This window comes from Simochromis diagramma, unplaced genomic scaffold (genome assembly GCF_900408965.1).
Source record: "Simochromis diagramma unplaced genomic scaffold, fSimDia1.1 OVJJ01000802.1, whole genome shotgun sequence".
NCBI classification, from domain to species: Eukaryota; Metazoa; Chordata; class Actinopteri; order Cichliformes; family Cichlidae; genus Simochromis; species Simochromis diagramma.
In genome coordinates this window covers 6,992,120-7,019,622 of record NW_024387492.1, presented here as the reverse complement: position 1 = coordinate 7,019,622, position 27,503 = coordinate 6,992,120, and the positions used below count along the sequence as shown (strand labels likewise).

The 27,503-nt window shown below is 40.1% G+C and overlaps 1 long non-coding RNA gene across 1 annotated transcript; it reads right to left on the bottom strand.

Annotated features, from left to right (window-relative positions):
- Nucleotides 1-9,382: 9,382 nt before the first annotated feature.
- Nucleotides 9,383-17,984, bottom strand: LOC120725520. The gene is made up of 3 exons (XR_005694132.1): nt 17,030-17,984; nt 12,537-12,632; nt 9,383-12,178 (listed from the first exon to the last, which is right to left on the bottom strand). It is a non-coding gene; the product is annotated as an uncharacterized LOC120725520 (long non-coding RNA).
- Nucleotides 17,985-27,503: the final 9,519 nt, after the last annotated feature.

Genomic DNA, 27,503 nt, shown 5'->3' with positions numbered 1-27,503 from the left:
AGAATGCCCCCACCAAAAAAGAAAAAAAGTGATCTTATACATGTGTAATATTGCATATAGGCAAATAGGCGAGATTTACAAAGGGGTTATATATAAAATAGACACATGATCAGTTTTATATCATTATATCTGCGTTGTTGTATCTGTCCTCTGTTCTACATTATGACCAATCCATCCCTTAAAATATCGTTGTAGAACTGTTATGTGATATTTCATGAAACTTCTTTTCCCCTCTTGGCCACAGCTGCCTTGAAAAATATATTTTAAAGTCGGTAAAACGCCTTCCATAAAAAAAAAAAAATGAATATGTAAAAGTCACTTTGGAAAAACAAACAAACAAAAAACAAAAACAAAACAAAACAGAAAACCCTGAATGAAGCTCCTACTGTGTGCCAGGTATGCTCTCTCTGGCTCAGATTGACTCGATATCAGTTTAGAGATATGGTTGATAGCTTATATGCAACAAGTCATTTACAGCAGCTTAAACACTGCTAATCGTTTTTTAAAAAAATATTTTATTTTTAGTCGATTTTTAAAAATCATTGTTAAGGCAAATACCAGACATCACGTTTTTTTGCCACAACACCTGTCTATTTGTACTTTTTTCAAATTTGTATTTCTTTTACATGTGAATAAGAAGAAAGAAAACTCTTTGGATACGACAGTCGTATCACGGGGTCGTTACAGCGCAGATCTACGCAACAAATGAACTCCTTCTTGGGGCACCTTCCGAATCGTTTACTGCGAGGGAAATACCGGTGAACGCACACCGGCGCAATAATCTTGTGAGGTTTTAATTTTGTACTGGGGCTCTAATGCGGTACCGGGGTAAGTATTTTCCAGCCTTGTGACTAGACATGAGAGGGCACCCAACTTGTCGACGTAGGAGAGCGTGTGTGGCTGGACACGTAAGCCTTGTGCGTGCGTGCTCCGGTCAACGTTTTCCGCTTGTGATCCGCTGCGACGCATATATCAGGTGCGGTCTGCATCCCTGAGCTCGGCGGAAAAGAAAAGAAGTATTTGCGTCGTGACTTCCTGGACAAAATATTCTTCGATGGACGTATTTTCTGTGCAGTTTCTCGCCACCTGCCCCCCAACACTCCTGTTCCGCGGATGGAGCAGGAGGGGGAGGAGGAAAGGGGAGACAAGATGAGAATATAGTTATTGAGCCGGTGAAGCAGCCCGATGGTGACGCCCTTGTGACGTTCACAATGATGCTAAGGACAATTAAAAAAAACAAAAAAACCCCACAGTAAACACAAAAAGGCTCAATCTGAGTAAGAATAATGAAGACAGCATGGCAGTTATTTAATTAAATAAAAGCCACACCTTCAAATAGTTAACAACAATGACTTATTAGCAGAAAATAGATTTTACAAGCAAAAATGGATATATTAAAGTAGCCTGCGTGGTATTTTAGAATATCCTAATAAATACACGTGGTTGAGTGAAATACTGAAGAAATGAATGATGCAAACACAGATGAAGCACCTCAGTGCCTCAAAAGAGGATTTGTTTAAATGTAAAGTGCCCTACAGTTAACCAGAGCTCACAGTATGTTTTCCCCCTCTTATTTCTATTGAACTGGAAGAAAAAAAAAATGTCATATTTCTCTTTTTATTTTTAAGGTCTTCCTAATCTAAGACTTGCTTTGTGTGATTTCCATGTATTCTGATTTCCTGTGCCCTCTCCTGGCCATTGCAGGAAGAGCAGTTTTGTCTACCTCCATCTCAATGACAGATTGATAGACACCTAGGAAATGGAATGAGCTGATAAGTATGTAATGACATAACCTGGCAGCGATGTGCCGGCTTCAGTTCATACCTTATCGTGCCTTTAATGGTATGAGAGAGAGAAGGGGAAAAAAAAAAAGATCCCTCAAACAATGAGACTTTACAGTGCAAAGAACTGAGGCATGATAAAGCAGAAAGCAGAGAAGCAGAGTGAATGACAGATAAGGAGAAAGACAGCTTTAAGGAGGAGAAGGCTGACATGTAATTGTAGCAGTCCTGAGAGGAGTTCCTTGGCTGGCTTCAGAGTTAAATTGAAGAATAACAGTTGGGTTCATTAGCGGTGTCACTAAGCTCCTGTTTCTGCTGACTCAGAGCGTGTGGATTCGCCTGTGTGTGCTGGTGCAGTCTCTACAGTGGATACAGTTGGTCTGTGCACACTTTCTGCTGACTTGGTACAGGCATAGCTAAACACATGCACTTTTAATGAAACAGTGCTTTCCTAAAAGTACAAAAAACAGCCTCCCCTGCGTTGAACTGCACACTGACGCACATTTGCAAACGTCATCGTGTTAGCACAAAAGCAGGGTGATGCCTGTCGGCGCTGTGGGGACAGCGGCCTGGTGTAATACTCCAGCAAACACTCCATGAGCCGCGGCTTTATCAGTGATAGGACACAAGAGTAATTAGCTGTTTACAGTACAGCCAAAGTCACGTTGTTTTAAGCCGGTGAGTGTTTGGAGTTTTTCCATCCTGAGCAATCATGCCATGAGAACTGCAGTGTGATTTCATGCAGCTGCACGAGTAGTTTTCCACACAAGTGCACGACACAGTAAAAACACACACACACACACACACACACACACACACACACACACACACACACACACACACACACACACACACACACACACACCAACAAAAAAAAAGGCTGGGTTAGAGAAGCCGGAGGTGTGCCTCTTACCTCGGTATTGCTTCATTGCTCTTTACAACCCTCTAAAATGAATCAATCTCTAATTAAGCGTTCATCTTTCAAAATAAGAGCCGTGAAAGCAGACTACTTAGAGAGAACCAGTAGACTCACATATGTGGTATAGCAAAAAGCTCACCAGGCTTTCCGAAGGTCTTCCAAAGTTTGACCGCTTTTACACTCATTGTCAGTCCAGTCTTTGTATCCGACCACTTTTAGATGAATAATTATTATTTGTTAAGCCACCTAACAGGGACCTGTGAATCATTCAAGCATAAAAAGGCTCTTAACTTAAGGGAAGAACCGGTGTTGTGTCTTTAAATTGCTCTGAGAGATGCATCTGGAACTTCAGTTGATCCATCTGCTGTTCCCTGAAGCCTCATCAGAAATGGTCTCAATAGAAGTATGGCTATCAAGAAGCCATTTTTAAGAAAGGAAAACAGGGACGAAAGGGTGAGGCATAGCAAATTACATAAGAACTGGACTGAAGATAAGTTGTAACAGGTTTTATGGAGTGATGAAATTTGAAGGTTTTAGTTTAAATTGTCAGTTTTCAGAGGAGGTCAGTACAGAGGTAAATCAGTGTCTGCAGACAATTGCAAAACATGGTGGAGGCTCTGTCATGGTTTGGTGCTCCATTTCAGCCAGTGGTTATGAGCATCTTGGCAAAACTGCATGAATTATGAATGCAGAAAATACAGTCAGATTTTTTTTTATACAGCACACAATACCACCTGGAAATCATTGCAAAAGGTTCATTTTTCAGCATAGTCCAGCGAGTTGCACTTTTAATTCCCAGTTCAAACCTATAGTTTGTTAACCCTAATCCCCAATGTCCAAATATCCCCCAAAAAGCCATGGGATGGAGAGGTCCCAAGTTGATCTGATAATCTGTTGCATTCTTCTGTGTCTTTTTTATTAATCACACTGTTTAAAATCATGCAAAGCACAAGAACCAGCCATGCCGATCTTGCCATGTTAGACCAGTTTAAAGTAAATAAAAGGAGCACCACAGCAGTTTTAAGTTGAGTGTTTTTTTTTTTTTTTCATTCTGCAATGGTGTGGTATGATTGCATCATTAGTATATGATGCAATCAATACATTCAGCCGTTTTCACTTACACTTTTTTCAGATAAAGTTCTCCATTCAGATTTACTACAGTTCCTTTTTTTGGAAAACACAAAACAGAAGTTTGATTTGCCTGTTTCTTTAAAAACACACACACACACACACACACACACACACACACACACACACACACACACACACACACACACACACACTCACTCTATCGTCTTATTGTGCTTCTGAGGTTTCTTGTCACTTTGTGGCCTTTCAGTGTTTCTTAAGGAATTTCAAAGCTGCTTTTTAAGTTTTTTTCAGTCCACTGCTTATACTTGACCATTTTTAGAGGTATGCTTTTTTTATTTGTTAAGCCACTGACCTATGAATCATCCGAGCATAAAGAAGGCACCTAACTGAACCAGTTTTTTGTGTTTAAATTGGTCCTGACACAGGGAATGATAGATGCATCTAACCCTTCAGCTGAAACATCTGCTGTTCACTGAAGCCTCATCAGAAATGGTCTCAGTGGAAGGGTGACTGACAAGAAGCTATTCTTAAGGAAGGGAAACAGGGCTGAGGTGTACCAAATTACACAAGAACTGGACTGAAGATCAAACAGGTCCTGTAAGGCAGCGGTCCCCAACCCCCGGGCCATGGACCAGTACCGGTCCGTGAGTCATTTGGTACCGGGCCGCGAGTTAAGACTCGGGTGTGAAATGTATGGCTTTCAGGGTTTTTAGCGTTATGTTGTTATCGTTTTTTTTCGTTAACTCGGTTTTCCTGGGTCTTTTCACGTGTGTTATGAATAAATCTTCTTTTTTTCCCCGGTACCGATACTAGTTTTATTTTGTTGTATTTATCCGTGACACCTTAAAGGCCGGTCCGTGAAAATATTGTCGGGCACAATCCGGTCCGTGGCGCAAAAAAGGTTGGAGACCGCTGCTGTAAGGTGATGAATTCAAATATGAAATTTTGGTTTAAATTGTCATCAGTGTCTATGAAAGAGGTCCAACAGTCATGGTCTGTGCCCATCTGTAAAAAATGATGGAGGCTCGGTCATTGGTTTGGAGCTACATTTCAGCCAGTGATGTTTGGGATCTTGTCGAAACTGACTGAATTCTAAAACTTAGAAAAGTACCATCAGATTTTGTTTCACTTTGCTGTACCATCTGGCAACCATCAGATAGGCTTAAATTTTCAGCATGACAATGATCCCAAACACACTGCCAATGCAATAAAAGCATAGCTGGATAGAAAAACACAATGAAACACTATCAGTCATGGATTGACCTCACCCAACATTGCTGAAGCAGTTTGGGATTGTCTTGACATAGAACAGAAAGAATGGCATCCAACAGCCAGAGAAGAGCTTTGAATGTCCCTCAAGAAGCCTGAAGAACTATTCCTGAAGATTATATTAAGAAATTAAAAGAAAGATTGCCTAAGAGAGTTCAAACTGCAGTGACGAGTAAAGGTAGTGAAACCAAATATTGACTTTCAAGCCCATTAGAGTTAGATAAACTCTGTTTTCCCCCTGCATACTCTATTTCCTTGTTCAATAAATCATTGCGCCTATTTCACATTTTCACAGTAAAATATGAAGTAATGGAAGCTGGCTCAAGACTTTTGCTCATTACAGTAAAACAATTACAAAGTTTAAGGACATCCAAGTTAACAAATATAAATAAGCGGCACTGGTATGGGATGATCGGGCGATGGCTAATGATTTTGAGTGCGGCTAACAATGAACCGCACTCTTTAAATACATAAAGCAACAGAAGCTTTTCTTTACCTAAAGCCAAATGGCTGACTGCCAGGCTTTTATCACCTGTTGCTAAATTACACATTCTTCCTTTCTGTTGTCTTTCCTCCTTTCTGCCTTCCACACTCCCATTTGTTAGTAGTGAGTCTTTGCTTCTTGGCAATAAGCTCATGAGAGCTCAAGCTTCTCGTAAGGCCGTGGAAGGGAGTGATTGGCACGGCAAGGTGTGTCTGTCTGGATTATCATAGTTGACTTCTTAACCAATCTCTTATAAATTGTCCTTGAATTAACCCTTGTGCTTTCACCCGCTAATGCGCTCTGATAACATTCATCCCCCTGTGATTGAGCCGTATATGTGTGTGCACAGTTTCACATGGCTACATGCCTGACAGGAGAATGACTGCAGTACGTGCAGATGAGAGTGTCTCTCAGATTACGGTTGAGGGGATAAAAAAAAGGAACCTTGTTAAAACTTTCAGGAACATGGAAGTGTGTAATTTAATTTGCTTTCTGTTTCTCAGAAGTGTTGCAAACATGAAACTGTTTAACAGAATTCCCCACTATGCTTCCTGCACCACAACAATTAATCTTTGTGTCTTATCAAATGTCATTCCATTTCCTGAAAGAAAACATCTGATAGCCACTTGGATGTGACACTGAACAGATGACTTCCGTCAACTCTTAAAGCGAATTTATAAGTTATTATCAGCCTGTCAGTGTCATAACTGTTAACCCTGCCCAGCTGTAAGGAGCGTGCCACACAGAGGAGGCGCACGTCCAACACCCAGCCTCCGTTCCACTTCTCACCTTCTCCATCCTGCTCTCTTTTTCGGATAGGCAGATAAATTGAAGCTCTAAGATCAAGTGAGAGCAAAAGTTCAAGTACTTGAAGAGGGAAAAAACCCAACCCAGCAGTTCCTAACCCTTTCCCTCTCCCACATATTCATCTGCATATGTCTAACACTTTTCTTTATCTGTTCTCTGCAGTTTATCTCTCTTGGTCAGTTCCAGTAAGGAGCTGGTTTTTGCGTTCTCTGCAGACAAGCAGTTCAAAGAGTTCATGGGCCCAATTGGTCAGTGAAGAAGAAAAATGAAAGGAAAAAGAGAGATAGGAGAGACAGAGGAGGATATAGTGTACAGGCTAGCCCTGTCAGCATTGATCATATTCGAATATGCTCGGAGCAGCGCTGAAGGAACGCATATTGAGTAAGACACGGCAGAAACACACTAATCTGCTGCTGCCCTCAGTGTATTTTCTCATCCTCGAACTGAACTTGGCTGTGCGGGCCAAGTCACTTTCTTGTTTGCTCAGTGGAAACTGAACAGAAAATGAGCAGTTCTTATGTTTTCTGGACAGTCTGAATGTTTAGTCTTTATAATTACTTCAAAAGCCCCAAATCCAACCTATTATCACATACAAAGAGGTTTACAGGCTTTTTGGAATTAAAGTTAGGTTAAAATGAACTCCTTTTGTAGAGTTTTACCCTTTTTGACATATGCAGAGGCTTGTAATAAACTTGTTAAGTTAAAAGTACCAAACAATTAGAATCTAATACAAAAAACAGACACTGGAGAAACTGAACGTGACTTATTGCGAACAGAATTCAGTTAATAGGCTATTTGGACAGGAACCCCAGAGTCCAGTTGCTGGTAGTGGTGAAGATGAAGATGGAGATTTAGATGGCGCTTGGAGTGACCAGGGTGAAGCAGAGATGGGGAGGAAAGACAGAAGAGCATTGGGATTTAAAGCACTCAAAGCAGAGGCTGATTGGTTCGCAGAAGGCAGAGAAGAAAATGATTGGAGAAGAGTTATGATGTCAGAATTGAGTTTGACAGTATGCAAAAGATGAAGTGATATCAAGAATAGACTTGCAGCCTAAACTCCCATGAAAGAGGGCGGATGAGGGATTACAGATCTTCCTTATTGAACTTATGCATGAGAGTCGTCAGAATTCAAATGGATTTCAAGTTCAGTGGAACACAGAAAAACAAGTACACATTTAGTCCCACACATTTAAAAAAAAAAAGGTAAAAGTTTCTACAAAGTATTAGCTACCTTTAAAATTAGAGTACTAAGAGATTTTAAAATGAGGTTACACAGTTTTCACAATATATGAGCCTAAACTTAAAAACCTTGACCATCCCATTCTTAATCCATAGGGTTTAATATGATGTCGGCCCAACCTTTGCAGCTATAACAGCTTCAGCTCTTCTGGAACTGCTTTCTACAAAGTTTAGAAGTGTTTATGGGAAGTACATTTGTGAGACACTGATTTTAGACGCAGTCTCCACTCTAATTCATCCCAAAAGGGTTTTCTCAGGACTCCATGCAGGCCAGTCAAGTTCTTCCAAACTCAATCATCCATGTCTTTATGGACCTTGCTTTGTGTACCTGTGCACAGTCATGTTGGAACAGGAAGGGGCCATCCCTAAAGTGTTCCCACAAAGTAAGGAGCGTGAAATTGCTCCACCAAACTTTACGCTTGGCACGATGAAGTCAGACAAGTACCGTTTTCCAGGCAACTGGCAAACTCAGACTCGTGCATTGGATTGCCCGTTAGAGAGAAGATGTCTTCACTGCTCTAGGGTCCAGTGGCTGTGTGCTTTACAGCACTGAATGACTGGACTTGTTGCACAGGTGCCATCATATCACGGTACGACGCTGCAAGTCACTGAGCTCCTGAGAGTGACCCATTCTTTCACAAACATAAAACTGAAAAAAAGTCTTGTGGATCATTATTTTTTAGGTGCCTGCAATTCTTTAGATGTCATTCTGGATTCATTTGTGACCTGAATGAGTCATTGATAGGCTCTTGAAGTAATTTTGATAGACGAGCCTCTTCTGGATAGGTTCACCACTGTTGCAAGTATTCTCCATTGGTGGATAATGGCTGTCACTGTAGTTCCATGGAGTTCCAAAGCCTTAGAAATGGCTTTTTAACCCTTTCCACACTGACAGATCTCAATGACTTTGTTCCTCAGCTGTGCCTTTAGATTGTGACATAATCTCCTTCATTTTGTCAAACAGATCCTAGTTTGACAAAGGACCTGTCAAATGTCCTTGTCCTGTTTAATGTCCCTGTCCTAGTGTAATGATTCCTTGAATCGCTACACTAGGACGGGGGCATTAATACGCAGGGACATTCATTTTGTTTGTCTCACTTATCAGCAGGTCTGACAGGCACACTTTAACCATTGTACTTTGACACTGATGACATTGATGACACTGATGGATCATCAGTGTCAAAGTACAGAGACAGAGACCTGTGGATCAAAAGGTATCAACACATATCTAGCTACTCTTCTTCTTTATGACAACCTGACACTTACTTCACCCACAACGTATCTCAAACACAGCAGCTAAGTCTTTTTGAAATTTTTCCTTAAAAAGGAAAGTGGAAATGATTAATTTCCAACCAGACTGACTCAGATGATAAGTCATTTGGGGCAACTGGTCAAACTTCGCATGTACTGCTTTATCATTCATGTTTCAAGGGGAAAATATTTCGTCCAGGAAAGTAAGCAATATAAGACTATTTCCAGAGGATGAGGTAGTCAGATACTGGACTTTCACCCAGGAGGTTAGGGTTTTAGACCTTTACAAAATCTTGACTGACATATTTATGTTTTATTTTAGTTTAGTTTTCAGTTACAGTTTGTTTAGGTTTAGGCACCAAAAGTAGTTTAGGAAAATATCATGGTTTGGGTTTAAATACACCCTTTCATAACTTTAACAACATGTTAGAAGCTTAACTACTATTTTAATGGTAATCAGGGCGAGTCCCACCCCATCTGATATATGACTGCTGTCTGAAAATGATCAGCAGAGGGAAAGTAAGAAAACCGGCGGCCAAGATAGGTTCATTTAAAGGTTACGTATGATGTCACAACAAGAGCAATTTTTCTTTTCAAATGTACTTAAGGATGCGGTTTATTTAAAATATTTTATATTTATAGTAGTACTGCAGTAACTTCCTCTCCAACACCCAGAATCACTCATTAGGCCCCTTTTAAAAGTATCATTTGGCGTTTTCCTGTAAACAAAGAAAAGTTAAGTTTACATTTAGTGTTACTCACCGAAGGGTTTATATAGTGTGCATATCCTGATTCTTCTTTCTTCCCCCCCCCCTTTTTTTGGTCAGTGTCATCATGACACAGCCACAGAGCATCTGCATCTGCCATCACTGCCGGTATTGTGCTTTGGATCAGCTCTTGGCTCTTTAGATAGCAAATGTTCCTCTGTGTCCAAAGGTTACTTGATGACTTTACTAACGTGATGTGAAAGACACTAAAATGTTCCACAGATGCTGGCTATCTTTGCATTCGTCACTACATGCATATTCACTCACTTAACGCGCAATAGTTTTTTTTCCCCCCATTGTAAGTGCTGACCAGAGAGTGCTGTCATGGCCAAAGAAAACCAATGTTTACTGTTGGTAAGAAGCAGGAAGCGAACCTTCATCTCCGTTTGTTGAGCTAAACAAGAATAATCTCACTGTTTAACATGTCTTTAAACTACATCCATGACTTTGTCTCACTCTGTCTAAATAGTATCCTGAAGAGTGCAATTCCTCATAGAGAAAACAAAGCCAAATCTTATCCATTCCTGAATGTCAGGCTTTTAAATGAATGGTATTTGCTGTAGATTTCCCCCTCCCAAGCTTTTATCTCTTACAAGAACATCTCCCAGGTGTGTTTGGAAACTCTCAGTTTAAGTCACTTTCCTTACGCACACACTGGCTTATCTGTGTGTACCTTTCACTGTGGGCCTGCCACAACTCTCCTCATCCTGCCCCGCTGATGGCCACACAGGCATCCTCATAAGCACAAATACAAACACACACCCATTTACTCATCCGAATGCTCCTATTCACACAAATACTGACCTGTGACCTCAGGCCGTGACCCCAGGTTAATTACTGCATTGTGAAGCAGAGCTAGATGCCCACTGATTTGAAACATACAAAAACTATATTGTCTTTAAATTTATTAGATGTTCATAGTCCCATGAATCTTGAACATGTTAGTGAGCACCACCAGCAAGTTGACATTAAAGCGGTCCTCTGAAGATAACCCATAAAAAACTTTATTCCACAGCTTTTATGGGAAAGAATGGAATAAAATTGTCCCCATATTTAAGATTGTGACTCTAAAACGATATCTGCACATGACTATGCACAGTCTGTAAGCAAACCGAGAAGATTTTGTCACCAGAAACTGATTTCTGGTGACAAGATCTCTGCCAAAGGCATGCAGTTTGCTTGTACTGTGAGTTCTGTTGGCCAGGCATGTTTAGGCATGCATCGTCTACAAAAGATTGTATTTCTGCAGAAATGCAATCTTAAAAATATCCCCTATTCTCTAATAATGATTTATTTATTTTTTTAAAAATCCACTGTTAATAATGACCAGTCCACAGAGCAGGAATAATTGTATCTGCTGGATAAAGCTCAGAAATATTGTTGGTTGGTCCAACAAGTTGCGTCAGCAGATTAGCCGATAAGTTCCTAGATTGGTGGTCAGTTAGCGGCAAATTCAAAGGCATACGCTGTTGAAACTCTGTTATCGCCTGGTTTACTGGGAGGCCGAAATCTCACATGCAAACACCTTAAAACCAATGCAAATAAGAGTCAAACTATTTATCAGACATTAGAGTGAAACTACATATTTGTAATAATCTTTTTAAATCCACAAAAAACACAAAGTCAAATCTAAACGTTTACACTGTAACCCTCTGGTTTGAACTAATATAAAGGAAAAAAATAGATTAAAAAAAAAAAAAAGTTCACGTTTGCATGAATTCGCCTTTTTTCTGAGTGTTTCGTGGCAAGCCAAGCCAGCTGTTAGGATCTTACTTCAGGTGCAGATTCCTCTCACATTGTGATACTCACGGTTATTAAATATGCCATTACTGAAACCACATGATGGCTCATGTAACGCACGCTCTGAATGAACTCATTCCATAAGTATTTACTCCCGTGACATCAAAAGAGCCATACCCATAAAATGCAACACAAGTCGACAATTGCATCATAAACATTTTGATTCATAAAGTGGCTCTGTAAACTTCGGTGTTTTGGCGCCACACCCCAAGCACTTTTCAAACGTTTTGATGACTGTCTGCCAGTTGCGGGATTCATTTATTGTTAATGTAGGATACTCTGAGTAGCAGTTGAATTTGCTGAGACATGTTTACACTCCACTTAAAAGGTGAGGCGGAACTCCAGCGAATCAAAGGAATGGAAACAAACCCGCGAGGGAAACGAGGCAGGTAAAATACACAATCACCCAACTCCTCCCCCTGGAGAAAGCTATTCACCACATTCCTGAGCATAAGAGTGTGAAACTAAAATACACACAAATTCAATGGTCACACACATTCACATGCACACCCATATGTAGATATCTAAATGGGGAAACAATAAAAACAAAAAACAAAAAAACAAACAAACAAAGGACAGACAATAAGATAATAGACGTCAATTCTTAAATATATAAACGTTTACGTGAACTGACACACCAGCTATTTCTGCACATTGTGTTGCATTGTAATGATATACCACCTCTCCCTCTTTAACAAGAGGCTGAGCCTTCAGCTGTAATCACAGCAGGAACACATCCTGCCGTTTGGACGGTTTGTAAGGGAGTACCCTGCAATAAACAAAGAATATGTCATCAGAAAACACTTTTTTTTCCCCTGTCGCATGTGATGAGTCATGCTGCGTGAGTTTGTTGGTGTTGTGAAGTAACGTTCAGTCTGATTGATGTGGGAAGATACTAATATTCGGTGACTGCTGTGGTGACTCTCCAGTCATGGGAGAATTCACACACAAGTGTGCGCACAAACAAGCATATGAATTTTTAAAAATGATAATTTTTTTTAAAGGGCCTTACACTGAATGTGCTAGGACTCACTTTTATGAGAGGGTTTACATGAACAGACAACAGTGTGCGAGCACTCAGACCCAAAATACAAAACAGAGACAAAGCAAGAGGCAAATTTACATACCTTCCCCGCGGCCTGTAGCGCTATTTATCCATTTAGATCAGGGGTCACGGGGGTCTGGAGACACATGCGGCTCTTTTGTCCATCTCCAGTAGCTCCCTGTGGTTTTGTCCAAAAAAAAAAAAAAAAACGAAAAAAAAAAAAAAAAGAAACCTAGATGAATATGAAAACGATCCCTTTGCTGAACCTCAATTGTGATGGCTAATGTGGATGTTCACACAAATGGCTAGTCCCGAATCCTCCTAGCTATGACTAGATTTGTGCATTTACAACAACACGCACAAAACTTTATAGTTCCTCTTGTTTAAAAGCGAGCCCAAACTTGCTAATAGATAGTTTTCCCTTCACGTCACAATTTTCAGTGAATAAGTAGTAAAGAATTTTAGGTATTATAATTTTACAATGCCATAAAATCCAAAACAGTTAATTATAATCTAAGTGGAAAGTTATAAAGTACTAAATAATCATAAATAGCTCACTGCAGAATAGTGACATGTAGGGAAAGATTTGAATTCCAGGTATTAGTGCGGCTCATTTATACTTGATAGTCTTGATCACTTCCATCAAGGTAAGATAAGAAATCATTTGTTATAAAAGGTAACAATTAATTTAAAGTCACCCTTTACTGCTTCCATCGGAATTCGGAGGTGAAGTAGCAGTGAGCGGCTGCTAATCAAATGCACTTGTTTAACTGATCATCAGAAAGTCCGAGCACTTATATCTCTACTTCTGGAGAATGTAAAGTGTGTTAACACATTGATACAATATTTGCAGGAGTGGATTTTCCAGCAAATTCAGCCTCTGGAAAGTGCAGAGATACTGCAAAAAACCCCCAAGAACTACAGCTCAGTCTCTACAGGCCTCAGTTAGCATGTTAACGTTCATGACAGTAATATTAGAAAAAAAGACTGAACAAATATGGGTTGTTGGGAAGGGATACCAGGAGAAAATCTCTTCTTTGTAAAAAGAACATGGCAGCACAGCGCAGGTTTGCAAAGCTCAACATATCACAAAAGCACGGTGGTGGAAGGGTGATGATTTGTGCTTTTTTGCAGCCACAAGACCTGGGCACTACAGTCTCCTCTGTCTATCAAAGTATTCTAGTATTCAAATGTGAGTCCATCTCACATTTGACTCACGTGTCAATGACTCACATGTGAATGAATTGTGAGCCATGCTGCATGAGTCAGTTCAAGCCTCTCAACATGGGTCGATGCATGCTTCCTTCCTGACACTGATAGAGCGTATGAGTCGTTAGGACGAGAATTAATAGTAAAATATGCAAATGTGAATTTGGAATTTATTTAACTCATATTGCATGTAACTTCCTTATTTCCTTTTACGTTTACAGTAAAAGGAAAATATGATGAAAGTTGTGTAGGACAAAAACTTATTGTCTTCTGTCTTTCTGTGGGTGTAGAAGTGGAAGTCCTCCAAAAAACACTGCCAAGTAGGTCCTTGTTTCTACATGTTCATATCTGTCAGTTAGCAAAAAAACCAAAAAAACAAAACAAAACAAAGAAATTTGCATTTTTACCGAACTTCCTTCAAACAGCATGTCAACTGGAAATATGACATAATTAAATGTTTTTTCCTCTTACACAATGGAGGCTTCAAGGCTGAATATTCACAGTGACACTGGAGGCTCTGTGGAGATAATTTAATTTCAATTTATCTCTTCTCTAATCAGTGTTTTCCATGAACCCCCACAAACCTTTGCATTATAGAAGCTTGTTCCTTCCACAGATGACAAGTTTTAGCCTTTGACCCTGGTGGGAATAATATACCAGTCCAGGCGTGGGTCAATGAAAGGAATGACGCTGATGATGATGCTCAAGCTGGAGGCCTTCCTTCTTCAGCATCATTTTACTGCAACATCACTGGTGATGTTAAAAGCTTCTATTTCCTGGAAATTATTGCCTTTCACCTTGATATTATTAAATTCATACAAAAAAAACATCCCCTTAAGACATTTTAGTAATATTGTGTTCTGTAATCTAATTAAAAACTTATTTCATTGACTAAAAGCTCGGCATTTCCCCAGAACTGAGGTACTAATAAAAATAATCTACTAAGTAATTGGTGGAAACGACATAAGCCACACGGTCAGTTACTTAAAGGCAAACAAGCTTAAGATTTAAAGTCAGAACAAACAATGGAGCCAAGAAAAGGATCCGATTTAACACTTTAACAGTTGGAAACGTCACATCATTATGATACAGTATTGCAGCACATAGTATGCACCAACAACAACAAAAAGTTTCGTTTTTAAGAAACAACCAATCAGAGTGTTTACATTTTTAATATATAAGCTGGTTATGATGGGCAGAATGTAAAATAAATTACTGTGAATATGAGTCTCTGTATGTCATGCACTACTCTGCCTCCTTACTTGAATATTGTATATTGCATAGCTTTTTTTGTTATACGTAAAATTGTATTGTATTTATTTAAATTTTTACTTTTTAATTATTTTATTTGCATTTTTTAATCACTAGGGTTTGAGAGTAACGGAATTTCTATTCTTTGTATGTCCTGTACATGTGGCAGAATTGACAAATAAAGTTGACTTGACTTGACTCATTGTGGTTGGATGTGCTCCTGCATGAGGACGCCTACTGTTGCCGGCTTCTGTTGGCCTATGCTGGCAGTGGGAACGGGAATCAAGAAGCAATTCCAAATAGTAAATTTCTGATTGGTACGCTTGAAAGCTTATCAGGACCTTTTATCAGCACTTGCATGATTTTCTGCCAACTTCAAAAAAAAAAAAAAAAAAAACTTCTGTCAAACTCACTTCCAGACTCATACTTGAGTCATGTTCAGGTATTTTTTCCCTACTGGTTGTGTTCTGATTTCGAGAAGATAAAACAGGTGCATCAACACCGAAATCTTCCACCCTGTTTGGCTGTTGTTTCCGTGTCTGTCTGTGTGCTGACAGATGATGTGAATGCAACAGTGTCTGTATGTGAGATAAGTTTACAGGCATATACTTGAGAGGTCAGGAGTTGTCAGTCTAAATACAAGATATAAGACAGAAATAAAAATTTCTTAAATTGCCAGGTTCCAAAATAATTTTAAATATAAACCCAGACACAGGACATATTAGACTTTGGCATTATTATTGAACAAAAATGAAGCCAAAATGAGGAATCAGTGTGTGAAACGCTAAATGCATCCATGATTCAGTATCTTGTAGAACCACCTTTATCAACAGCATATTGAAGTAATGGTTTTCTGTATAACATTATCAGTTTGTCAGCAATTTTGACTCACTCTTCTTTACAACATTGCCTCTTCTCATTGAGATTTGTGATGATTTATTCATGCACAGCTCTCTTGGGTTCCTGCCACAGCATTTCAATCAGGTTGATGTCTCGACTTTAACTGAGCCCCTGCAGCAGCAGCTTGATTCTTTTTTTTTTTCTGTTGCAGATTCAATTTCGATTGAATTTTGGCCAAGCTTCAGCTGTCAGACCGATGGTCTCATATTTGATTTCAGAATACTTTGGTATACAAACGTTTGTAGAGTTCGTAGTCGTCTCAATGACTGCGAGGTGCTCAGGTCCTGTGGCTGCAACAGAAGCCAAAATCGTCACACTTCCACCACCGTGCAAGACAGCTGGTCCAAGGTGTTTGTGCTGATTTGCTGCGTTTGGTTTTCCCCAGAAATCAAACACTGGTGTGGTTCTGTGCATTATGGCCAAACATATCCACTTTAGTCTCATCTGTCCAAAGGACATTGTTTCAGGTGTCTGTTTGTGCAGCTCTGCAAACCTAAACCATGCTGCCATTTTTTAAAATTCTTTTAGAGAGAGAAGAAGATCCTCGCAGCCCTTCCAAATGAACCATAATTGTCATGGCTGTGTGAAGGCAGGCAGGAAAAGGTGGATCCAAGAGCAGGACTCGCGGAGGCACAGGTGAACTCAAAAACCCTCGGCTTTATTGTGGGATTACAGATAGAACAAAGAACTAACTAAACTGGAAAGCAACTAAACTGGCAGGCAAACAGAACACACAGGGAGGTATGAGGGTACGACGTGACAGAGAGCACAGGAAAACACAGGGCTTATAGACACAGAGTAATCAGGGAATGAGAAACAGGAGGAAGACACAGCTGGGAGAGATCAGGTCTAACGAGACAAGGGAGGAGTAAAACGGAACACACCGACATCGCACATGACCATGATCCTTCAATTTAAAAATAGGAAACAAAACACACTTTACTAAGACACGGACTAGACAGAGAGACACAGACTAGACAGTATCACTAACTAATCAGAACATAGGTCATAATCTAGAAAAGCACCAAAACATAAGAAACAGAAAAAGCTGGGTCAAAATGACCCAGAACCGTGACAATAATGGTTCTGTCTTAATCTAATTGCACTGTTGTCATAACCCTTAACCTTTAACATGCTAACTGAGGCCTGTAGATGTAGGACTGCAATGTAGGTCTTGGATATTTTGCAATTTCTCTGAGCATTGCACAGTCTTACCTTGTGGTTGATTTGCTGGAACGTCCACTCCCTGGAAGATTGGCAACTGCCTTGAATGTTTTAGATTCGTGAATAATCTTTCTCACTGCAGAATAATGGACTTTAGATTGCTTGCAAATGGTGTTATAACCTTTCCCAGACTGACAAGCAGCAACATTTGCTTCTCTAAGATCATTGCTGCTGTCTTTCCTCCTTGTGTTCAAACACACCAGAATGCTCCAGAACAGCAAACAACCCAAACTCCTGCTTTTTATGGAGGTGTTCACACTTGCTGATCAACAGTCAATCAGTTGCATTTGCTTAGAAGCAGCTGGCTGTCCTCTTTATTCATGGAGAAGCAGTAAGGGTGTGCTCAGTTTTTTACACACTGTTTCTCCATTTTTGGCTTAGTTTTTGCAGAATAAATACTGACATTATGCAATACTTCATGTGTTGTTGTTCATCTGAGGTTGCACTTAAATAACTTTATCAACTTCTAAGGAGTGGGTGGTTTTTCAAGTGATAGATAAATCTTAGTGGGAAAGAAGATGTTGGTTCTTGTTTACAGGGCTGTTTTATGTCTGATGGCATAGATATCATACACACTACAGAAGTTTCTTGCAACCTGGAAGTATTTATAATAATCAGTGATCTCACTGATGAAATTACCCTACAATAACTGCACATTTCTAAGCTCCAGCTCAGTTATTATCAAAGACAGTTGACATAACAAAGCTCTGCTTGAATACACTCAGTTATACTGTGCAAAATTACAGGATGTATTTAGTCTTTCTTTAACACACAGTTGCAGAAAAAGAAACTTGTAGATAAAAAGGAGGGAGAGAAGTAGGTGAAATGGAATTGCGGGAAAAGATACAGTTGGTTAAGGATTCCTGTAAAATGTGTAGAAGGCTCGGCTAACTGATAGTAAAACTGATACTTTACTTGTGACTGCTTGCTTGTCTCATCATGGTAAAATGTGGTACTGGTGATACCCCAGGTAGCCAGAGCTACCATAAAGGCAGTTTTAAGTACTTATAAGTCTGTGGTTAAACTTTCTTCTATGCATACAGCATACATTAACCTATCCAAGTAAAAACATTAAGATGGATTCAGTGACTTTAAGACTGATTTCATTAGAAAAAATGTACCTTGTATCACATTTAGGTACAAGGTCAGAGCTGGGCACGTACACACTATGTTAAAGAAAGTATAAAATACAAATACATTTCCAAAATACAAGTATATTAACACAAGACCATATATGCAAATTCTAAAACCATGCATTCCTGCTGCACCAACAAAACCCAAACATGTTGTACGTTTATGAATACAAATATGTTCATCCCGAACGAACATCAATTTGATTAATTTGTTTTGATTAATGTTTGGATAATGCCCCAGTCCCACATTTGTTTCCCATTTAAATTTTTTGTAACTTGTGTAAATTATTTGTAACTTCCCATATTATACTGCAGTATATATACTAAGCTTTACTAAGCTTCCTGTACTGCTGGTGTGTGTGTGTATGTGAGAGAGAGATCACTGAAAATGTTGGTAGCAGCCACATTAGCAGGTCTAAAAGAAGATTTTTGTCAACTCAAAATGCCGCCACGAAACTTCACATGTGTGTATTCTGACTTTAAAAGATGGGTGTTGTCTCAGCTGGTGCGACTGTGAGCCCATCATAACATGATCTCCAGACTGAATTTGCTAATGCTGTGACTTAACTTCAAATTGGCTGCAACGCCATGACCATAGCAGAAGCGGCCCATGCGTAATTTAGTACTTGTCGAGCCAACATAAATAAACACAATTTTTTAGAAGCAAAGTTCTCAGCAACAGCCTCAAAGGCTGTCAACAGAACAATGTGATCCCTCTCTGTCTTCCCACTAGTGAACAAACACTCAGTTCAATCTTTTTGGGCAACTGGATAAACCGAAAGCAGCTGCAACTGTTTTTACATCTGTCCAACGCTGCTCCCCACCAACTCTGTCACTGAAGAGCTACTCCAATGCATACTTTAGGTTAAAATTACCACTACTTTTCAGATATATATTGAATTACTTGGAGTTAAGGGGAAGCAAACAGTGCCAGCATATTTTGGGTTAGGAGGAGGTGGAGGTGGTAGGTGTGCATGTCGTGTGCTGCTCATGGCTGCTTCAGCAGAGCAGATGCCTGCTGAGCGAGGAGACTGAAGAAACATGATCAACACTCACACCTGCTCTGATGGCCAGACCCTGAGGATGAAATATTGCCAAGGTTTCAGTTTTTCCCGAGAAGACTAAAAAAAAAAAGCCAAAGTGAATATTTAGTTTTCCACAGTCTGTTCTTCGGCCTCAGTTAATTTAAGATGATCACTGCCTTTGGTGTTTCTGTTCAGACGTTTCCAAATAAACAGCAAAATTCTAAAGAACTTATTTAAAATTGGCCATTAGTCTCCGAGTGCCAGTAAGCCTGAAAAGGCCTCTTCTTGGGAAACTGTGTAAATATGTGACCATCATTTCTGTGACCATGCTTTCCTAATTATGATCAAATCCATGCAAGTTCACCACGAAACTTGTTTCCTCTCAAACATCGTTGATCAGACTAAGAACAGTGCCGACTTTAATCTACAGAAAACATTCCTGGAGAGAATATATATCCATACAGTTTGGACAGAGTACCTGTGATTGAAAGCAGAGGAACTTTGCAGTGTGTGCAGGCACAAATGTGTGTGTGTGTGTGTGTGTGTGTGTGTATCCCCTTTAGTTGACTAAATTGCCTTGTGTCTGTTAGTGCTGCATGCCTCACTCTGACTGGATCCACAGACTGGTAGTGAAACCCAACACTCACACAGGGGAGAAAAGCCTTTTCCAAAAGTCTGGCTTGATTTCTTTACGAGGTGCAGTGTCACACTAGGTGGGCCAGCACACAGGGGAGTCTGCAAAAACCTGACACTGAACACGCCAAAACGAGCCCGCGCCACTTAAATTTACTCGAAGAAATTAAGATGCTATGTTTTCACAGAGCAGGATGCCCTGGTTTTAATACGGGGAGGATGTAAATCAAAGAGAGAGAAAAGAGCAGAGGGGGCAAAAGTGGAGTGGATCAGAAAAGCTGACCTCTGCTCATGAGCGAAGGTTATTTATGTGAGCAAGGTGAAAGACCAGGCCAGGGTTATAGCAAGGCTGATTTCTGGTGTTGACAAGAAACTTTGACATTTTGCGTAAAACTAGATTTTGTTAATGACTCAGAGACAGAGTATTTCAGAAGGCTGTTCCTCCCCAAGTGTATCATTAGCTGCTCCGTTGACGTGCTGAACCTGAGTAATGACGCAGGATATGGAACTTCACTATTGCAACAGGAGAACCACTTTAACACAGCATTTTGTGAACATGACATCTTGTTAGTGACATATTTTCCTCAAATTTTAAATCCCTTTTTCACATATCTGTAGTTCATTTTCTCATTACTCATTTCTTTCTCTCCATCATTTTCCTGCCCCGCCTAGCCTTTCAGTTTCAATTACAGTCTTTACAACCAACATCGGCGCTGTCCACACTCCGTCTACACGCCCGTGTTTTCTTTTTATATCCTTTAAAATACCTAAATGTCCTCAGTTTGTTCATCTGGCTGCCAGACATGAAACAATATATGAACTCATTTTCTCTCTCAGCCCTCCTCTGCTTTGTCCTTGTGCTCCCGAGGCAGCGGCTATAAATCTCAACGGGCCACTAAGTGTCTTATCTGCTGTGCGTATTGGCTGTCTCTGGTTTGCCCAGGCAGAGTTTTAATGAGGACACCGACACCCTTGTTGCCTTTGTGTGGTCTGCTTGGAGTCTTAACAATATGACGCTGCATTCTATAAACCAAGGGAGGCCAGTGTGATCACCATGGTTGCAGAGGAAGCAGAGAAGATGCTAACTGGCTTGTGATCAGAGTCTGATAATTGCACAGAAACAAGCGAACCCGCTCTCATTACAAAGTTGGAAAAAGGAAAAAGTAATTTCCTGTATATGAAGTCACTGAGCCTGTGATGCAAACTGTCTGGAACGTGGTTTAAAGAGAGGTGAATTCAGTGGTTTAGGTCAGCTGATGTAAATACCTTTCCTCCCTCCCTGTCACAGCTGACAGAGGGCCAACACCAATAGACAGAAGAGACGGCTTTCAGATGTAGAAGAAGCGTGGGCTCCAAACGCGTTTATGCAGAGAGGGTGAGAATTTATGACTCAAAATGTGGTTTTGTAAAAGCATATGATTTTGAATTACATCATCAGCTTTAGAAACAAACCAATGTGAAATGTGTTCGTTCAAGTTTAGTCCCTGTGTGTTAGTGGAAGTGGTTGAATTCATTCACGTCGAGGAAAAACACGTCCTCGGGTATGCAGGGTGGTGCAGTAATGCAAGAGGGTACAGCGTTTTACAGCAAATTAAATGCAATTTGTAGCACAGTCATTACATTCCTTGAAACCACTGATGCCAGCAGCCTTGATCTGTTATAAACTTTGTTATATTTTTCATTTTCACACTCTATTCAAAAAACTGTTTTTCCAACAGTAGTTCTTACCTTGGTCATGGATCTGCCAATTGACTAAGATGTTTCAGAAGCATTTTTGATTGAATCCTTTTATCAAGTTATATGCAAAAACATCCTACATGGTTCACATTTCTGGAGGCTCAGCAGAGGAGAAAAGAGGACAGCAGTTGCATTGAATTTTTTAGTTACAAGTAGTTGCAATGACCATTTTCAACATCAAGGTGATTGCACAGATCACCTGGTAGGAGGCAACCTGTCTCCAAACAATCGTGGTACTCACAGAAATCGCTTTCAGACAGACCTGCGAAAGTGTGAAAATAACTGGCAGCTAATTTATAAAAGTAGACAGATTGCCAACATGTTGCAATCCATCTCAGTAAGTCTGCACCAATGACTGCAGTTTGTCTACGATGTGTCTCTTTGCAGTAGGGGGACTTGATTCAACTGGTTGCATTTTGGGTGCATTCCTGTTAAATGTCCATCCTGCACTACTTATTTCACAATTTCTGGAGGTGTTTCTGAATTTTTAAGTGTGAGTGTAAGTTCATGTGAATTTCTGTGCATGTAGAGGCAAAACATTTGTGAGTTTTGTTGATTTATCACAGTTAATCACCAACTTTGACCTCATCCAAACCTCATACATACTGATAGCAGACTGATTCCATCTTGTTACAGTTTTATCGCCTTCTTGATGCACCAACTTTGCCAAGTGCAAGTAGTTGCAGGCCTGGTCCCTGTTGTAGAAGCAACCATCCCATTTCTTGTGCTGCTTACTTTACAACGAGGAACTGGAAACACAGATGCTGTCAGTAGTGATATCTGCTCATAGTATCTTTTGCCAGCTCCCAGCACTGCTTCAGGTGTTTGTGATGCTTGAAGACATGTCTCAGAAAGAGGACGACTGAAGCATGACTGATTGGATTTGCACTAACCCACAGCTGCCCTGGTAATTGTAGTGATGCATGAGTTTGATGATGAGTAGATGCAAAGTAAACTTCAAACTGGCAGGAATGCTATGAATTGTAGGAGCTTGTTTTGGCCTTATGGTCAATACTGTCTTCTGTTTTTATGAGGGTACCTTTGTCATATGCGGAAATCCTGCTTAATTGCCCATTGATCTCGGCTGTATCTAGTACAAATGGAATTTCGTGTTCGCAGTGTTGTGTCAATAAGGTATGTGGAAAAATAAGAATAACTAAGACTCTCCCTGTGTCGAGTTCTGCTGGCGCCACTGACTTTGTGTGTGCATTTAATTAATGCATGCACTATTGATTTAAGTCCTGCCACTTGCTCATGTCTGTACTGGTCAATACTTTAAAACTTTCAGTGCTTATAGGATGTCTTTCTGATCAGGAGTTAGTTGTTAGAGTTAATAGAAATTTCTTGTCAGTGGAGTGATTTGAAACAATTTTTCAGCACAGATGAAGAAACTGAAGGTAGATGACCAACACTGGCAAAAACATGGGGAACACACTTTCCTTCTGCTCCAGTGTTGAGTAATTACCTGTTTTGTTTGCGTGTTTTGTGTTCCAGCTTACGTACTTGCAGGGTACACCTACATCTGGAAGGTGTTTGAAACCATAACATATATGTGTTTGCAGCACTATCCTCCATTGACGTAAGAATGCATATTCAATCTTGGCCGGGAGGTAAACACAAGCGCGGTCATCATGTGCTAAGAGGCAATTAAAATTCTTATTTACTAGCCTGTTAAATTCATTCATACATTCGGATGGTGAGAAGCTGTATGCCGAAGAACCCACAGGTTGGAATAAGTGTCTTTTACTTAAAGGCTGTGAACACTAAATAGTGGTAACCTTGAAAGAAAACATGCAGGCATGAATTCATAGTCAAAACATAAGATCAGTGTTACGTAAAACAAAATAGGAAAAAAACCCATACACATAATTTTGTCTCCGTTACAGATTAGAAATGAACAAGTATTATTTTTTTGACTGCATTAACTGTTGAGACGTTATACACCTCAGCAGTTAATGCAGTACAATTATTCAGAGGTTTTGATGTAGTTAGGCAAATTGATGGAAACACAACAAAAAAAAAGCTAATTTTTAATAATTTGTTGACAATCCCTTCAAGGGAATGGCTGCGTGATGTCTCGAGCCCACAGACCAAACAATTCCTTTCAAACAAACAGCACACAACAATTCCTCCTTTGTGATGCTTTGTCAGGTCTGTGCCGCAGCTTCAGTTGTTGCTTGTTTGTGGTTCTTTGTGCTTTTAGCTTTGTTGACTTGATCGCTGCGATCGCCGCACAACATTTCACTTCAGTTGCGTAATTTCACATGAACTTTGCTGCGCTTAAATGAGCAGACAATAGGACACGGGGATCTTCAAAAAGAGCTACCTCTGTCTCCAGCCACGTCACTTTTTAACATGAGTGATCAGATGCCAATGGAAAGCGTGCACTCCCATGCATCACGCCGTCTCTGCTGTCCTTTCATTCTGTTACATGTTGATTATTAGTTTGACCCGTCCAAAGTGTGCTTTTCCTGAGCTGGTCTGACTTTCTTGGATGTTCTTGGATGTCTAATGTGGCCTTTTTGTGCTCAAGGCTGACAAATTGTTTGCACCTTGTGGTGAATCCTCTGTGCTTGCTACTTTGAAGTCGTCTCTTTAAAGTAAACTTGGACAATTATATCCCTACCTCCTGGAAAGTGTTCTGCACTTGGCTGGATATTGCAAAGGACCTTGTCTTTACCATGACAAATTATCCTATGATCATTCACCGCTGCTGTCTTCAGTGGATGTCTGAGTTCACAAAGGTTCTTTTTGTTTCTCAGAATGAAACAACTCTTGACTGGGTGCTTCCTAATGTTCTCATTATCTCCGATCGTGATTTGTTGTTGTACATTTTAAGGTTTCACTTGTATAAAGAGCATGTTGTGGGTTCACAGCCACAGCTAAATGCAAAGGGCAGAGTAGGATCTTGGAAAGATTCCACCTTTTTACTTCTTTAATTGGACAAAGAGTTGTCTAATTACATTTCATTCATTTAAATACCCTCTAACTAAAGGTGAGAGTCTGGAAATTAAGTTCAACAACTAAAATAACCCAAATTATAGTACTACATGAGTCTAACTGGCCTCTTTTTTTGTGAGATACAAATCCCTGATAAAATGTTGTAGTTGTACACCAACGATCCTTTTCAGTCTCAACTTCCCAAGTTATTTCCGACTGAAGCTGGAGCTCACTGTACCGTGGATGCTGCTGAGGCTTTTCGTTGAAAGCTAATACTTTAGCTTCTTTGAAAGGACAAGTATTCAACACATGGCTGAGGACACAGCAGGAGAAAGGACTGCTTTCTGACCCTGCGCTACTTTGACCTCATGATGACCTCCACTGAAGTAAGGAAGAGATCCCCTTCACTGATCTCTGTCAAATAAAACACTGACCACTAATATATCAGTCAGCATTCGTCAGCCGTAACGGCGGTCCATCCTCAAATGCTCTATTAAAGACAGGTAGGGCACATATTGTTCAGCTTTTTAAATGTTTACTAATTAGGGCCAGCAGGATGATCTGGTCCTCATTCAGACACTTTGTGGCTCAGTTTTATTAAAACAAAACACCCTGTGGCTTAGCAATTTCCACCCCCATTGGATTAAAAACACTTCCCTCTGTGATTAGATCTTCCTGCCACGGAAAAAGAAAACACATTTTGCCCAGGTAAACAATGCAGACAGAAATAGAGGTAATCTTGGCCTCAGACCTCAAATATTCAATCAAACCATCCATGGTTTAGGAAGTACTCATGCACAGCCTGATCAGCTTGGCGGATGCTCGTCCCTCTCCTGAGGAAGTTCACCACAGCAGGATGTTAACTCTACCACCTACTGCACATCCACACTTAGAAAAACACATGTTTTGCACCACTGCGGTAAACATCTAAGATAAGCAACAAAAGTTTCTCTCTTCTTGACCTCAAACATAACTACGCAAGTGTGTGCGAAATGCCAGGCGATCTTTTCACTCAATAAACAGCCAACCACAGTGAGAAAACCACTGATTTACTGGTTATCTACAAGAAAACCAAAGCCAGTACAGATGATCCGGTAATTTCTAAATATACCCGATAAGCTACTCTGTCAGGATACCTGTGCTAATATGCTATATGCATTCACAGATTTCCAGACTAATAGACAGGCGTGCCTATACGATAGTGAAAGTGATAAATGTCTGTTAGTGAGAAAGATGAGTCAGAGCTTGTAGTAACTGAGCGCTTCAGTGGTATATTGCAACGGTTACTTAGAAATTCACAGTAGAAACAGGGAATGGCACAGGAGTTTCCTTATAACTGTATGTAACTGATTTCCATTGCATGGTGAAGTTCTCAGGTTTGAGACCAAGATGAGAGGCAAACCCAATCTGTGAGACAAACTAGAGTGATCCTGGTCCAAAACCTGGATAAGTGGAAGGGTTACGTCACGAAGGGCATCCGGCATAAAATCTTTGCCAAATCAACATGTGGATCCATCCACTGTGGTGACCAGTGTTGGGTAAGTTACTTTAAATTAGTAACTTAGTTACATTACTAGTTACTTCTATCAAAAGTAACTCAGTTACTTCAAGTTACTCGTTACTTTCAGAGTAACTAGTTACTAGGGAAAGTAACTTTGGTTTTACTCAGAATTCTCTTGTTAATGTGTTGCTTCCATAACTGGATACCCAGCAAGATTGCCAGTCTTCTAGCTTGCTTACTTGCCACAAGTGCACTGAGCCACCTACCAATAGAAAGGAAAAAATAATGTGCACATTTCCACGAGAGAAATCCCACGCCTGATTCTATCCTAGCCTGCTTTTTACATCCAACACAAAAACTGCAGTCGTGGTGCTTTCGATTGTACTCAGAACTCGGAAATTCTGCCTTCTGAATAGGAAGATGTAGGTAACACCAGACTGCAGATGAGCTGCATACAGAGCTGGACTGGGACAAAAAAATCGTCCCGGGCATTTTGACTAGAGACTGGCCGCCATTATAGGAAAAATCATAAAGCCTTTGAATGAAAATAAACGCTGTTGTGACAGTGATGTACACTGTTCTGATGGTATATATGTATCAATCTATCAATTGTTTGTTGTAAGACTCAGATAATTATTTTTTTTAAAAGTGAGACATTTTAAATGAGAATAAGAAAGTATTTCCTTGTGCCCCCCTTTCCCTTTTAATGCTTTACCTGGCCCCCTGGCAACACTTTGCTAGACCCGCCCCTGCACAGTTACCAGCTGTCAGCTACTTAGAAAAAGATCCTGGTGTTATTTGTCTCTCAGAAACAGTTCATTTATTAAGTGTTCATTTATTAAGTATTAATAAATAAGCGCTTTTCACAGCGCTTATTTATTAAGCGCTGTGAAAAGCGCTTAATAAATAAAGTTTACTTACTTACTTACTAGTTTACTTCATAACTTCCCTTCAACTCGTTCATGTCACCTAAAAGGTAAACCTGTTTCTCCATCACAGCTCTGATGATCCAGTAAGGACATCTCCTGGTTTCATCTTCATGTTTCCCTCTCACCAGATAACCAAACCGATATCATGACCAGCAGGTTTACAGCTGTGGCTCCAGCAAACATCAGCTGATACTAGAAATTAATATTAAATAAATTCTAACAACAGCTGATCAAGCTTAAACGTGCTGCTGTTGTTTACCGCGACATCCGCTGGTTTCTTCTTTCTGGCGCAAAGTGGGCGATAAATAAACAAGAGAGAAAAGCCGATCAGCTGATCATTGATCAGTTTTCATGATTGAAGTAGAAACAGGAGAGGGAGGGTGAGAGGATGAGAGAAGAAGAGGCAGCTGTGCAGCACAAAGACAGAATAAATCCAGCTTTGTGTCTTTTTCATTCTAGCTGAAGTCCGGGACAAAATGTTCCTTTTCACCTCAATACGAAACGCATGATATTTTCTCTGAATACGAGACGATTCCGTTTTTTACGGGACGGTTGGCAACTCTAATA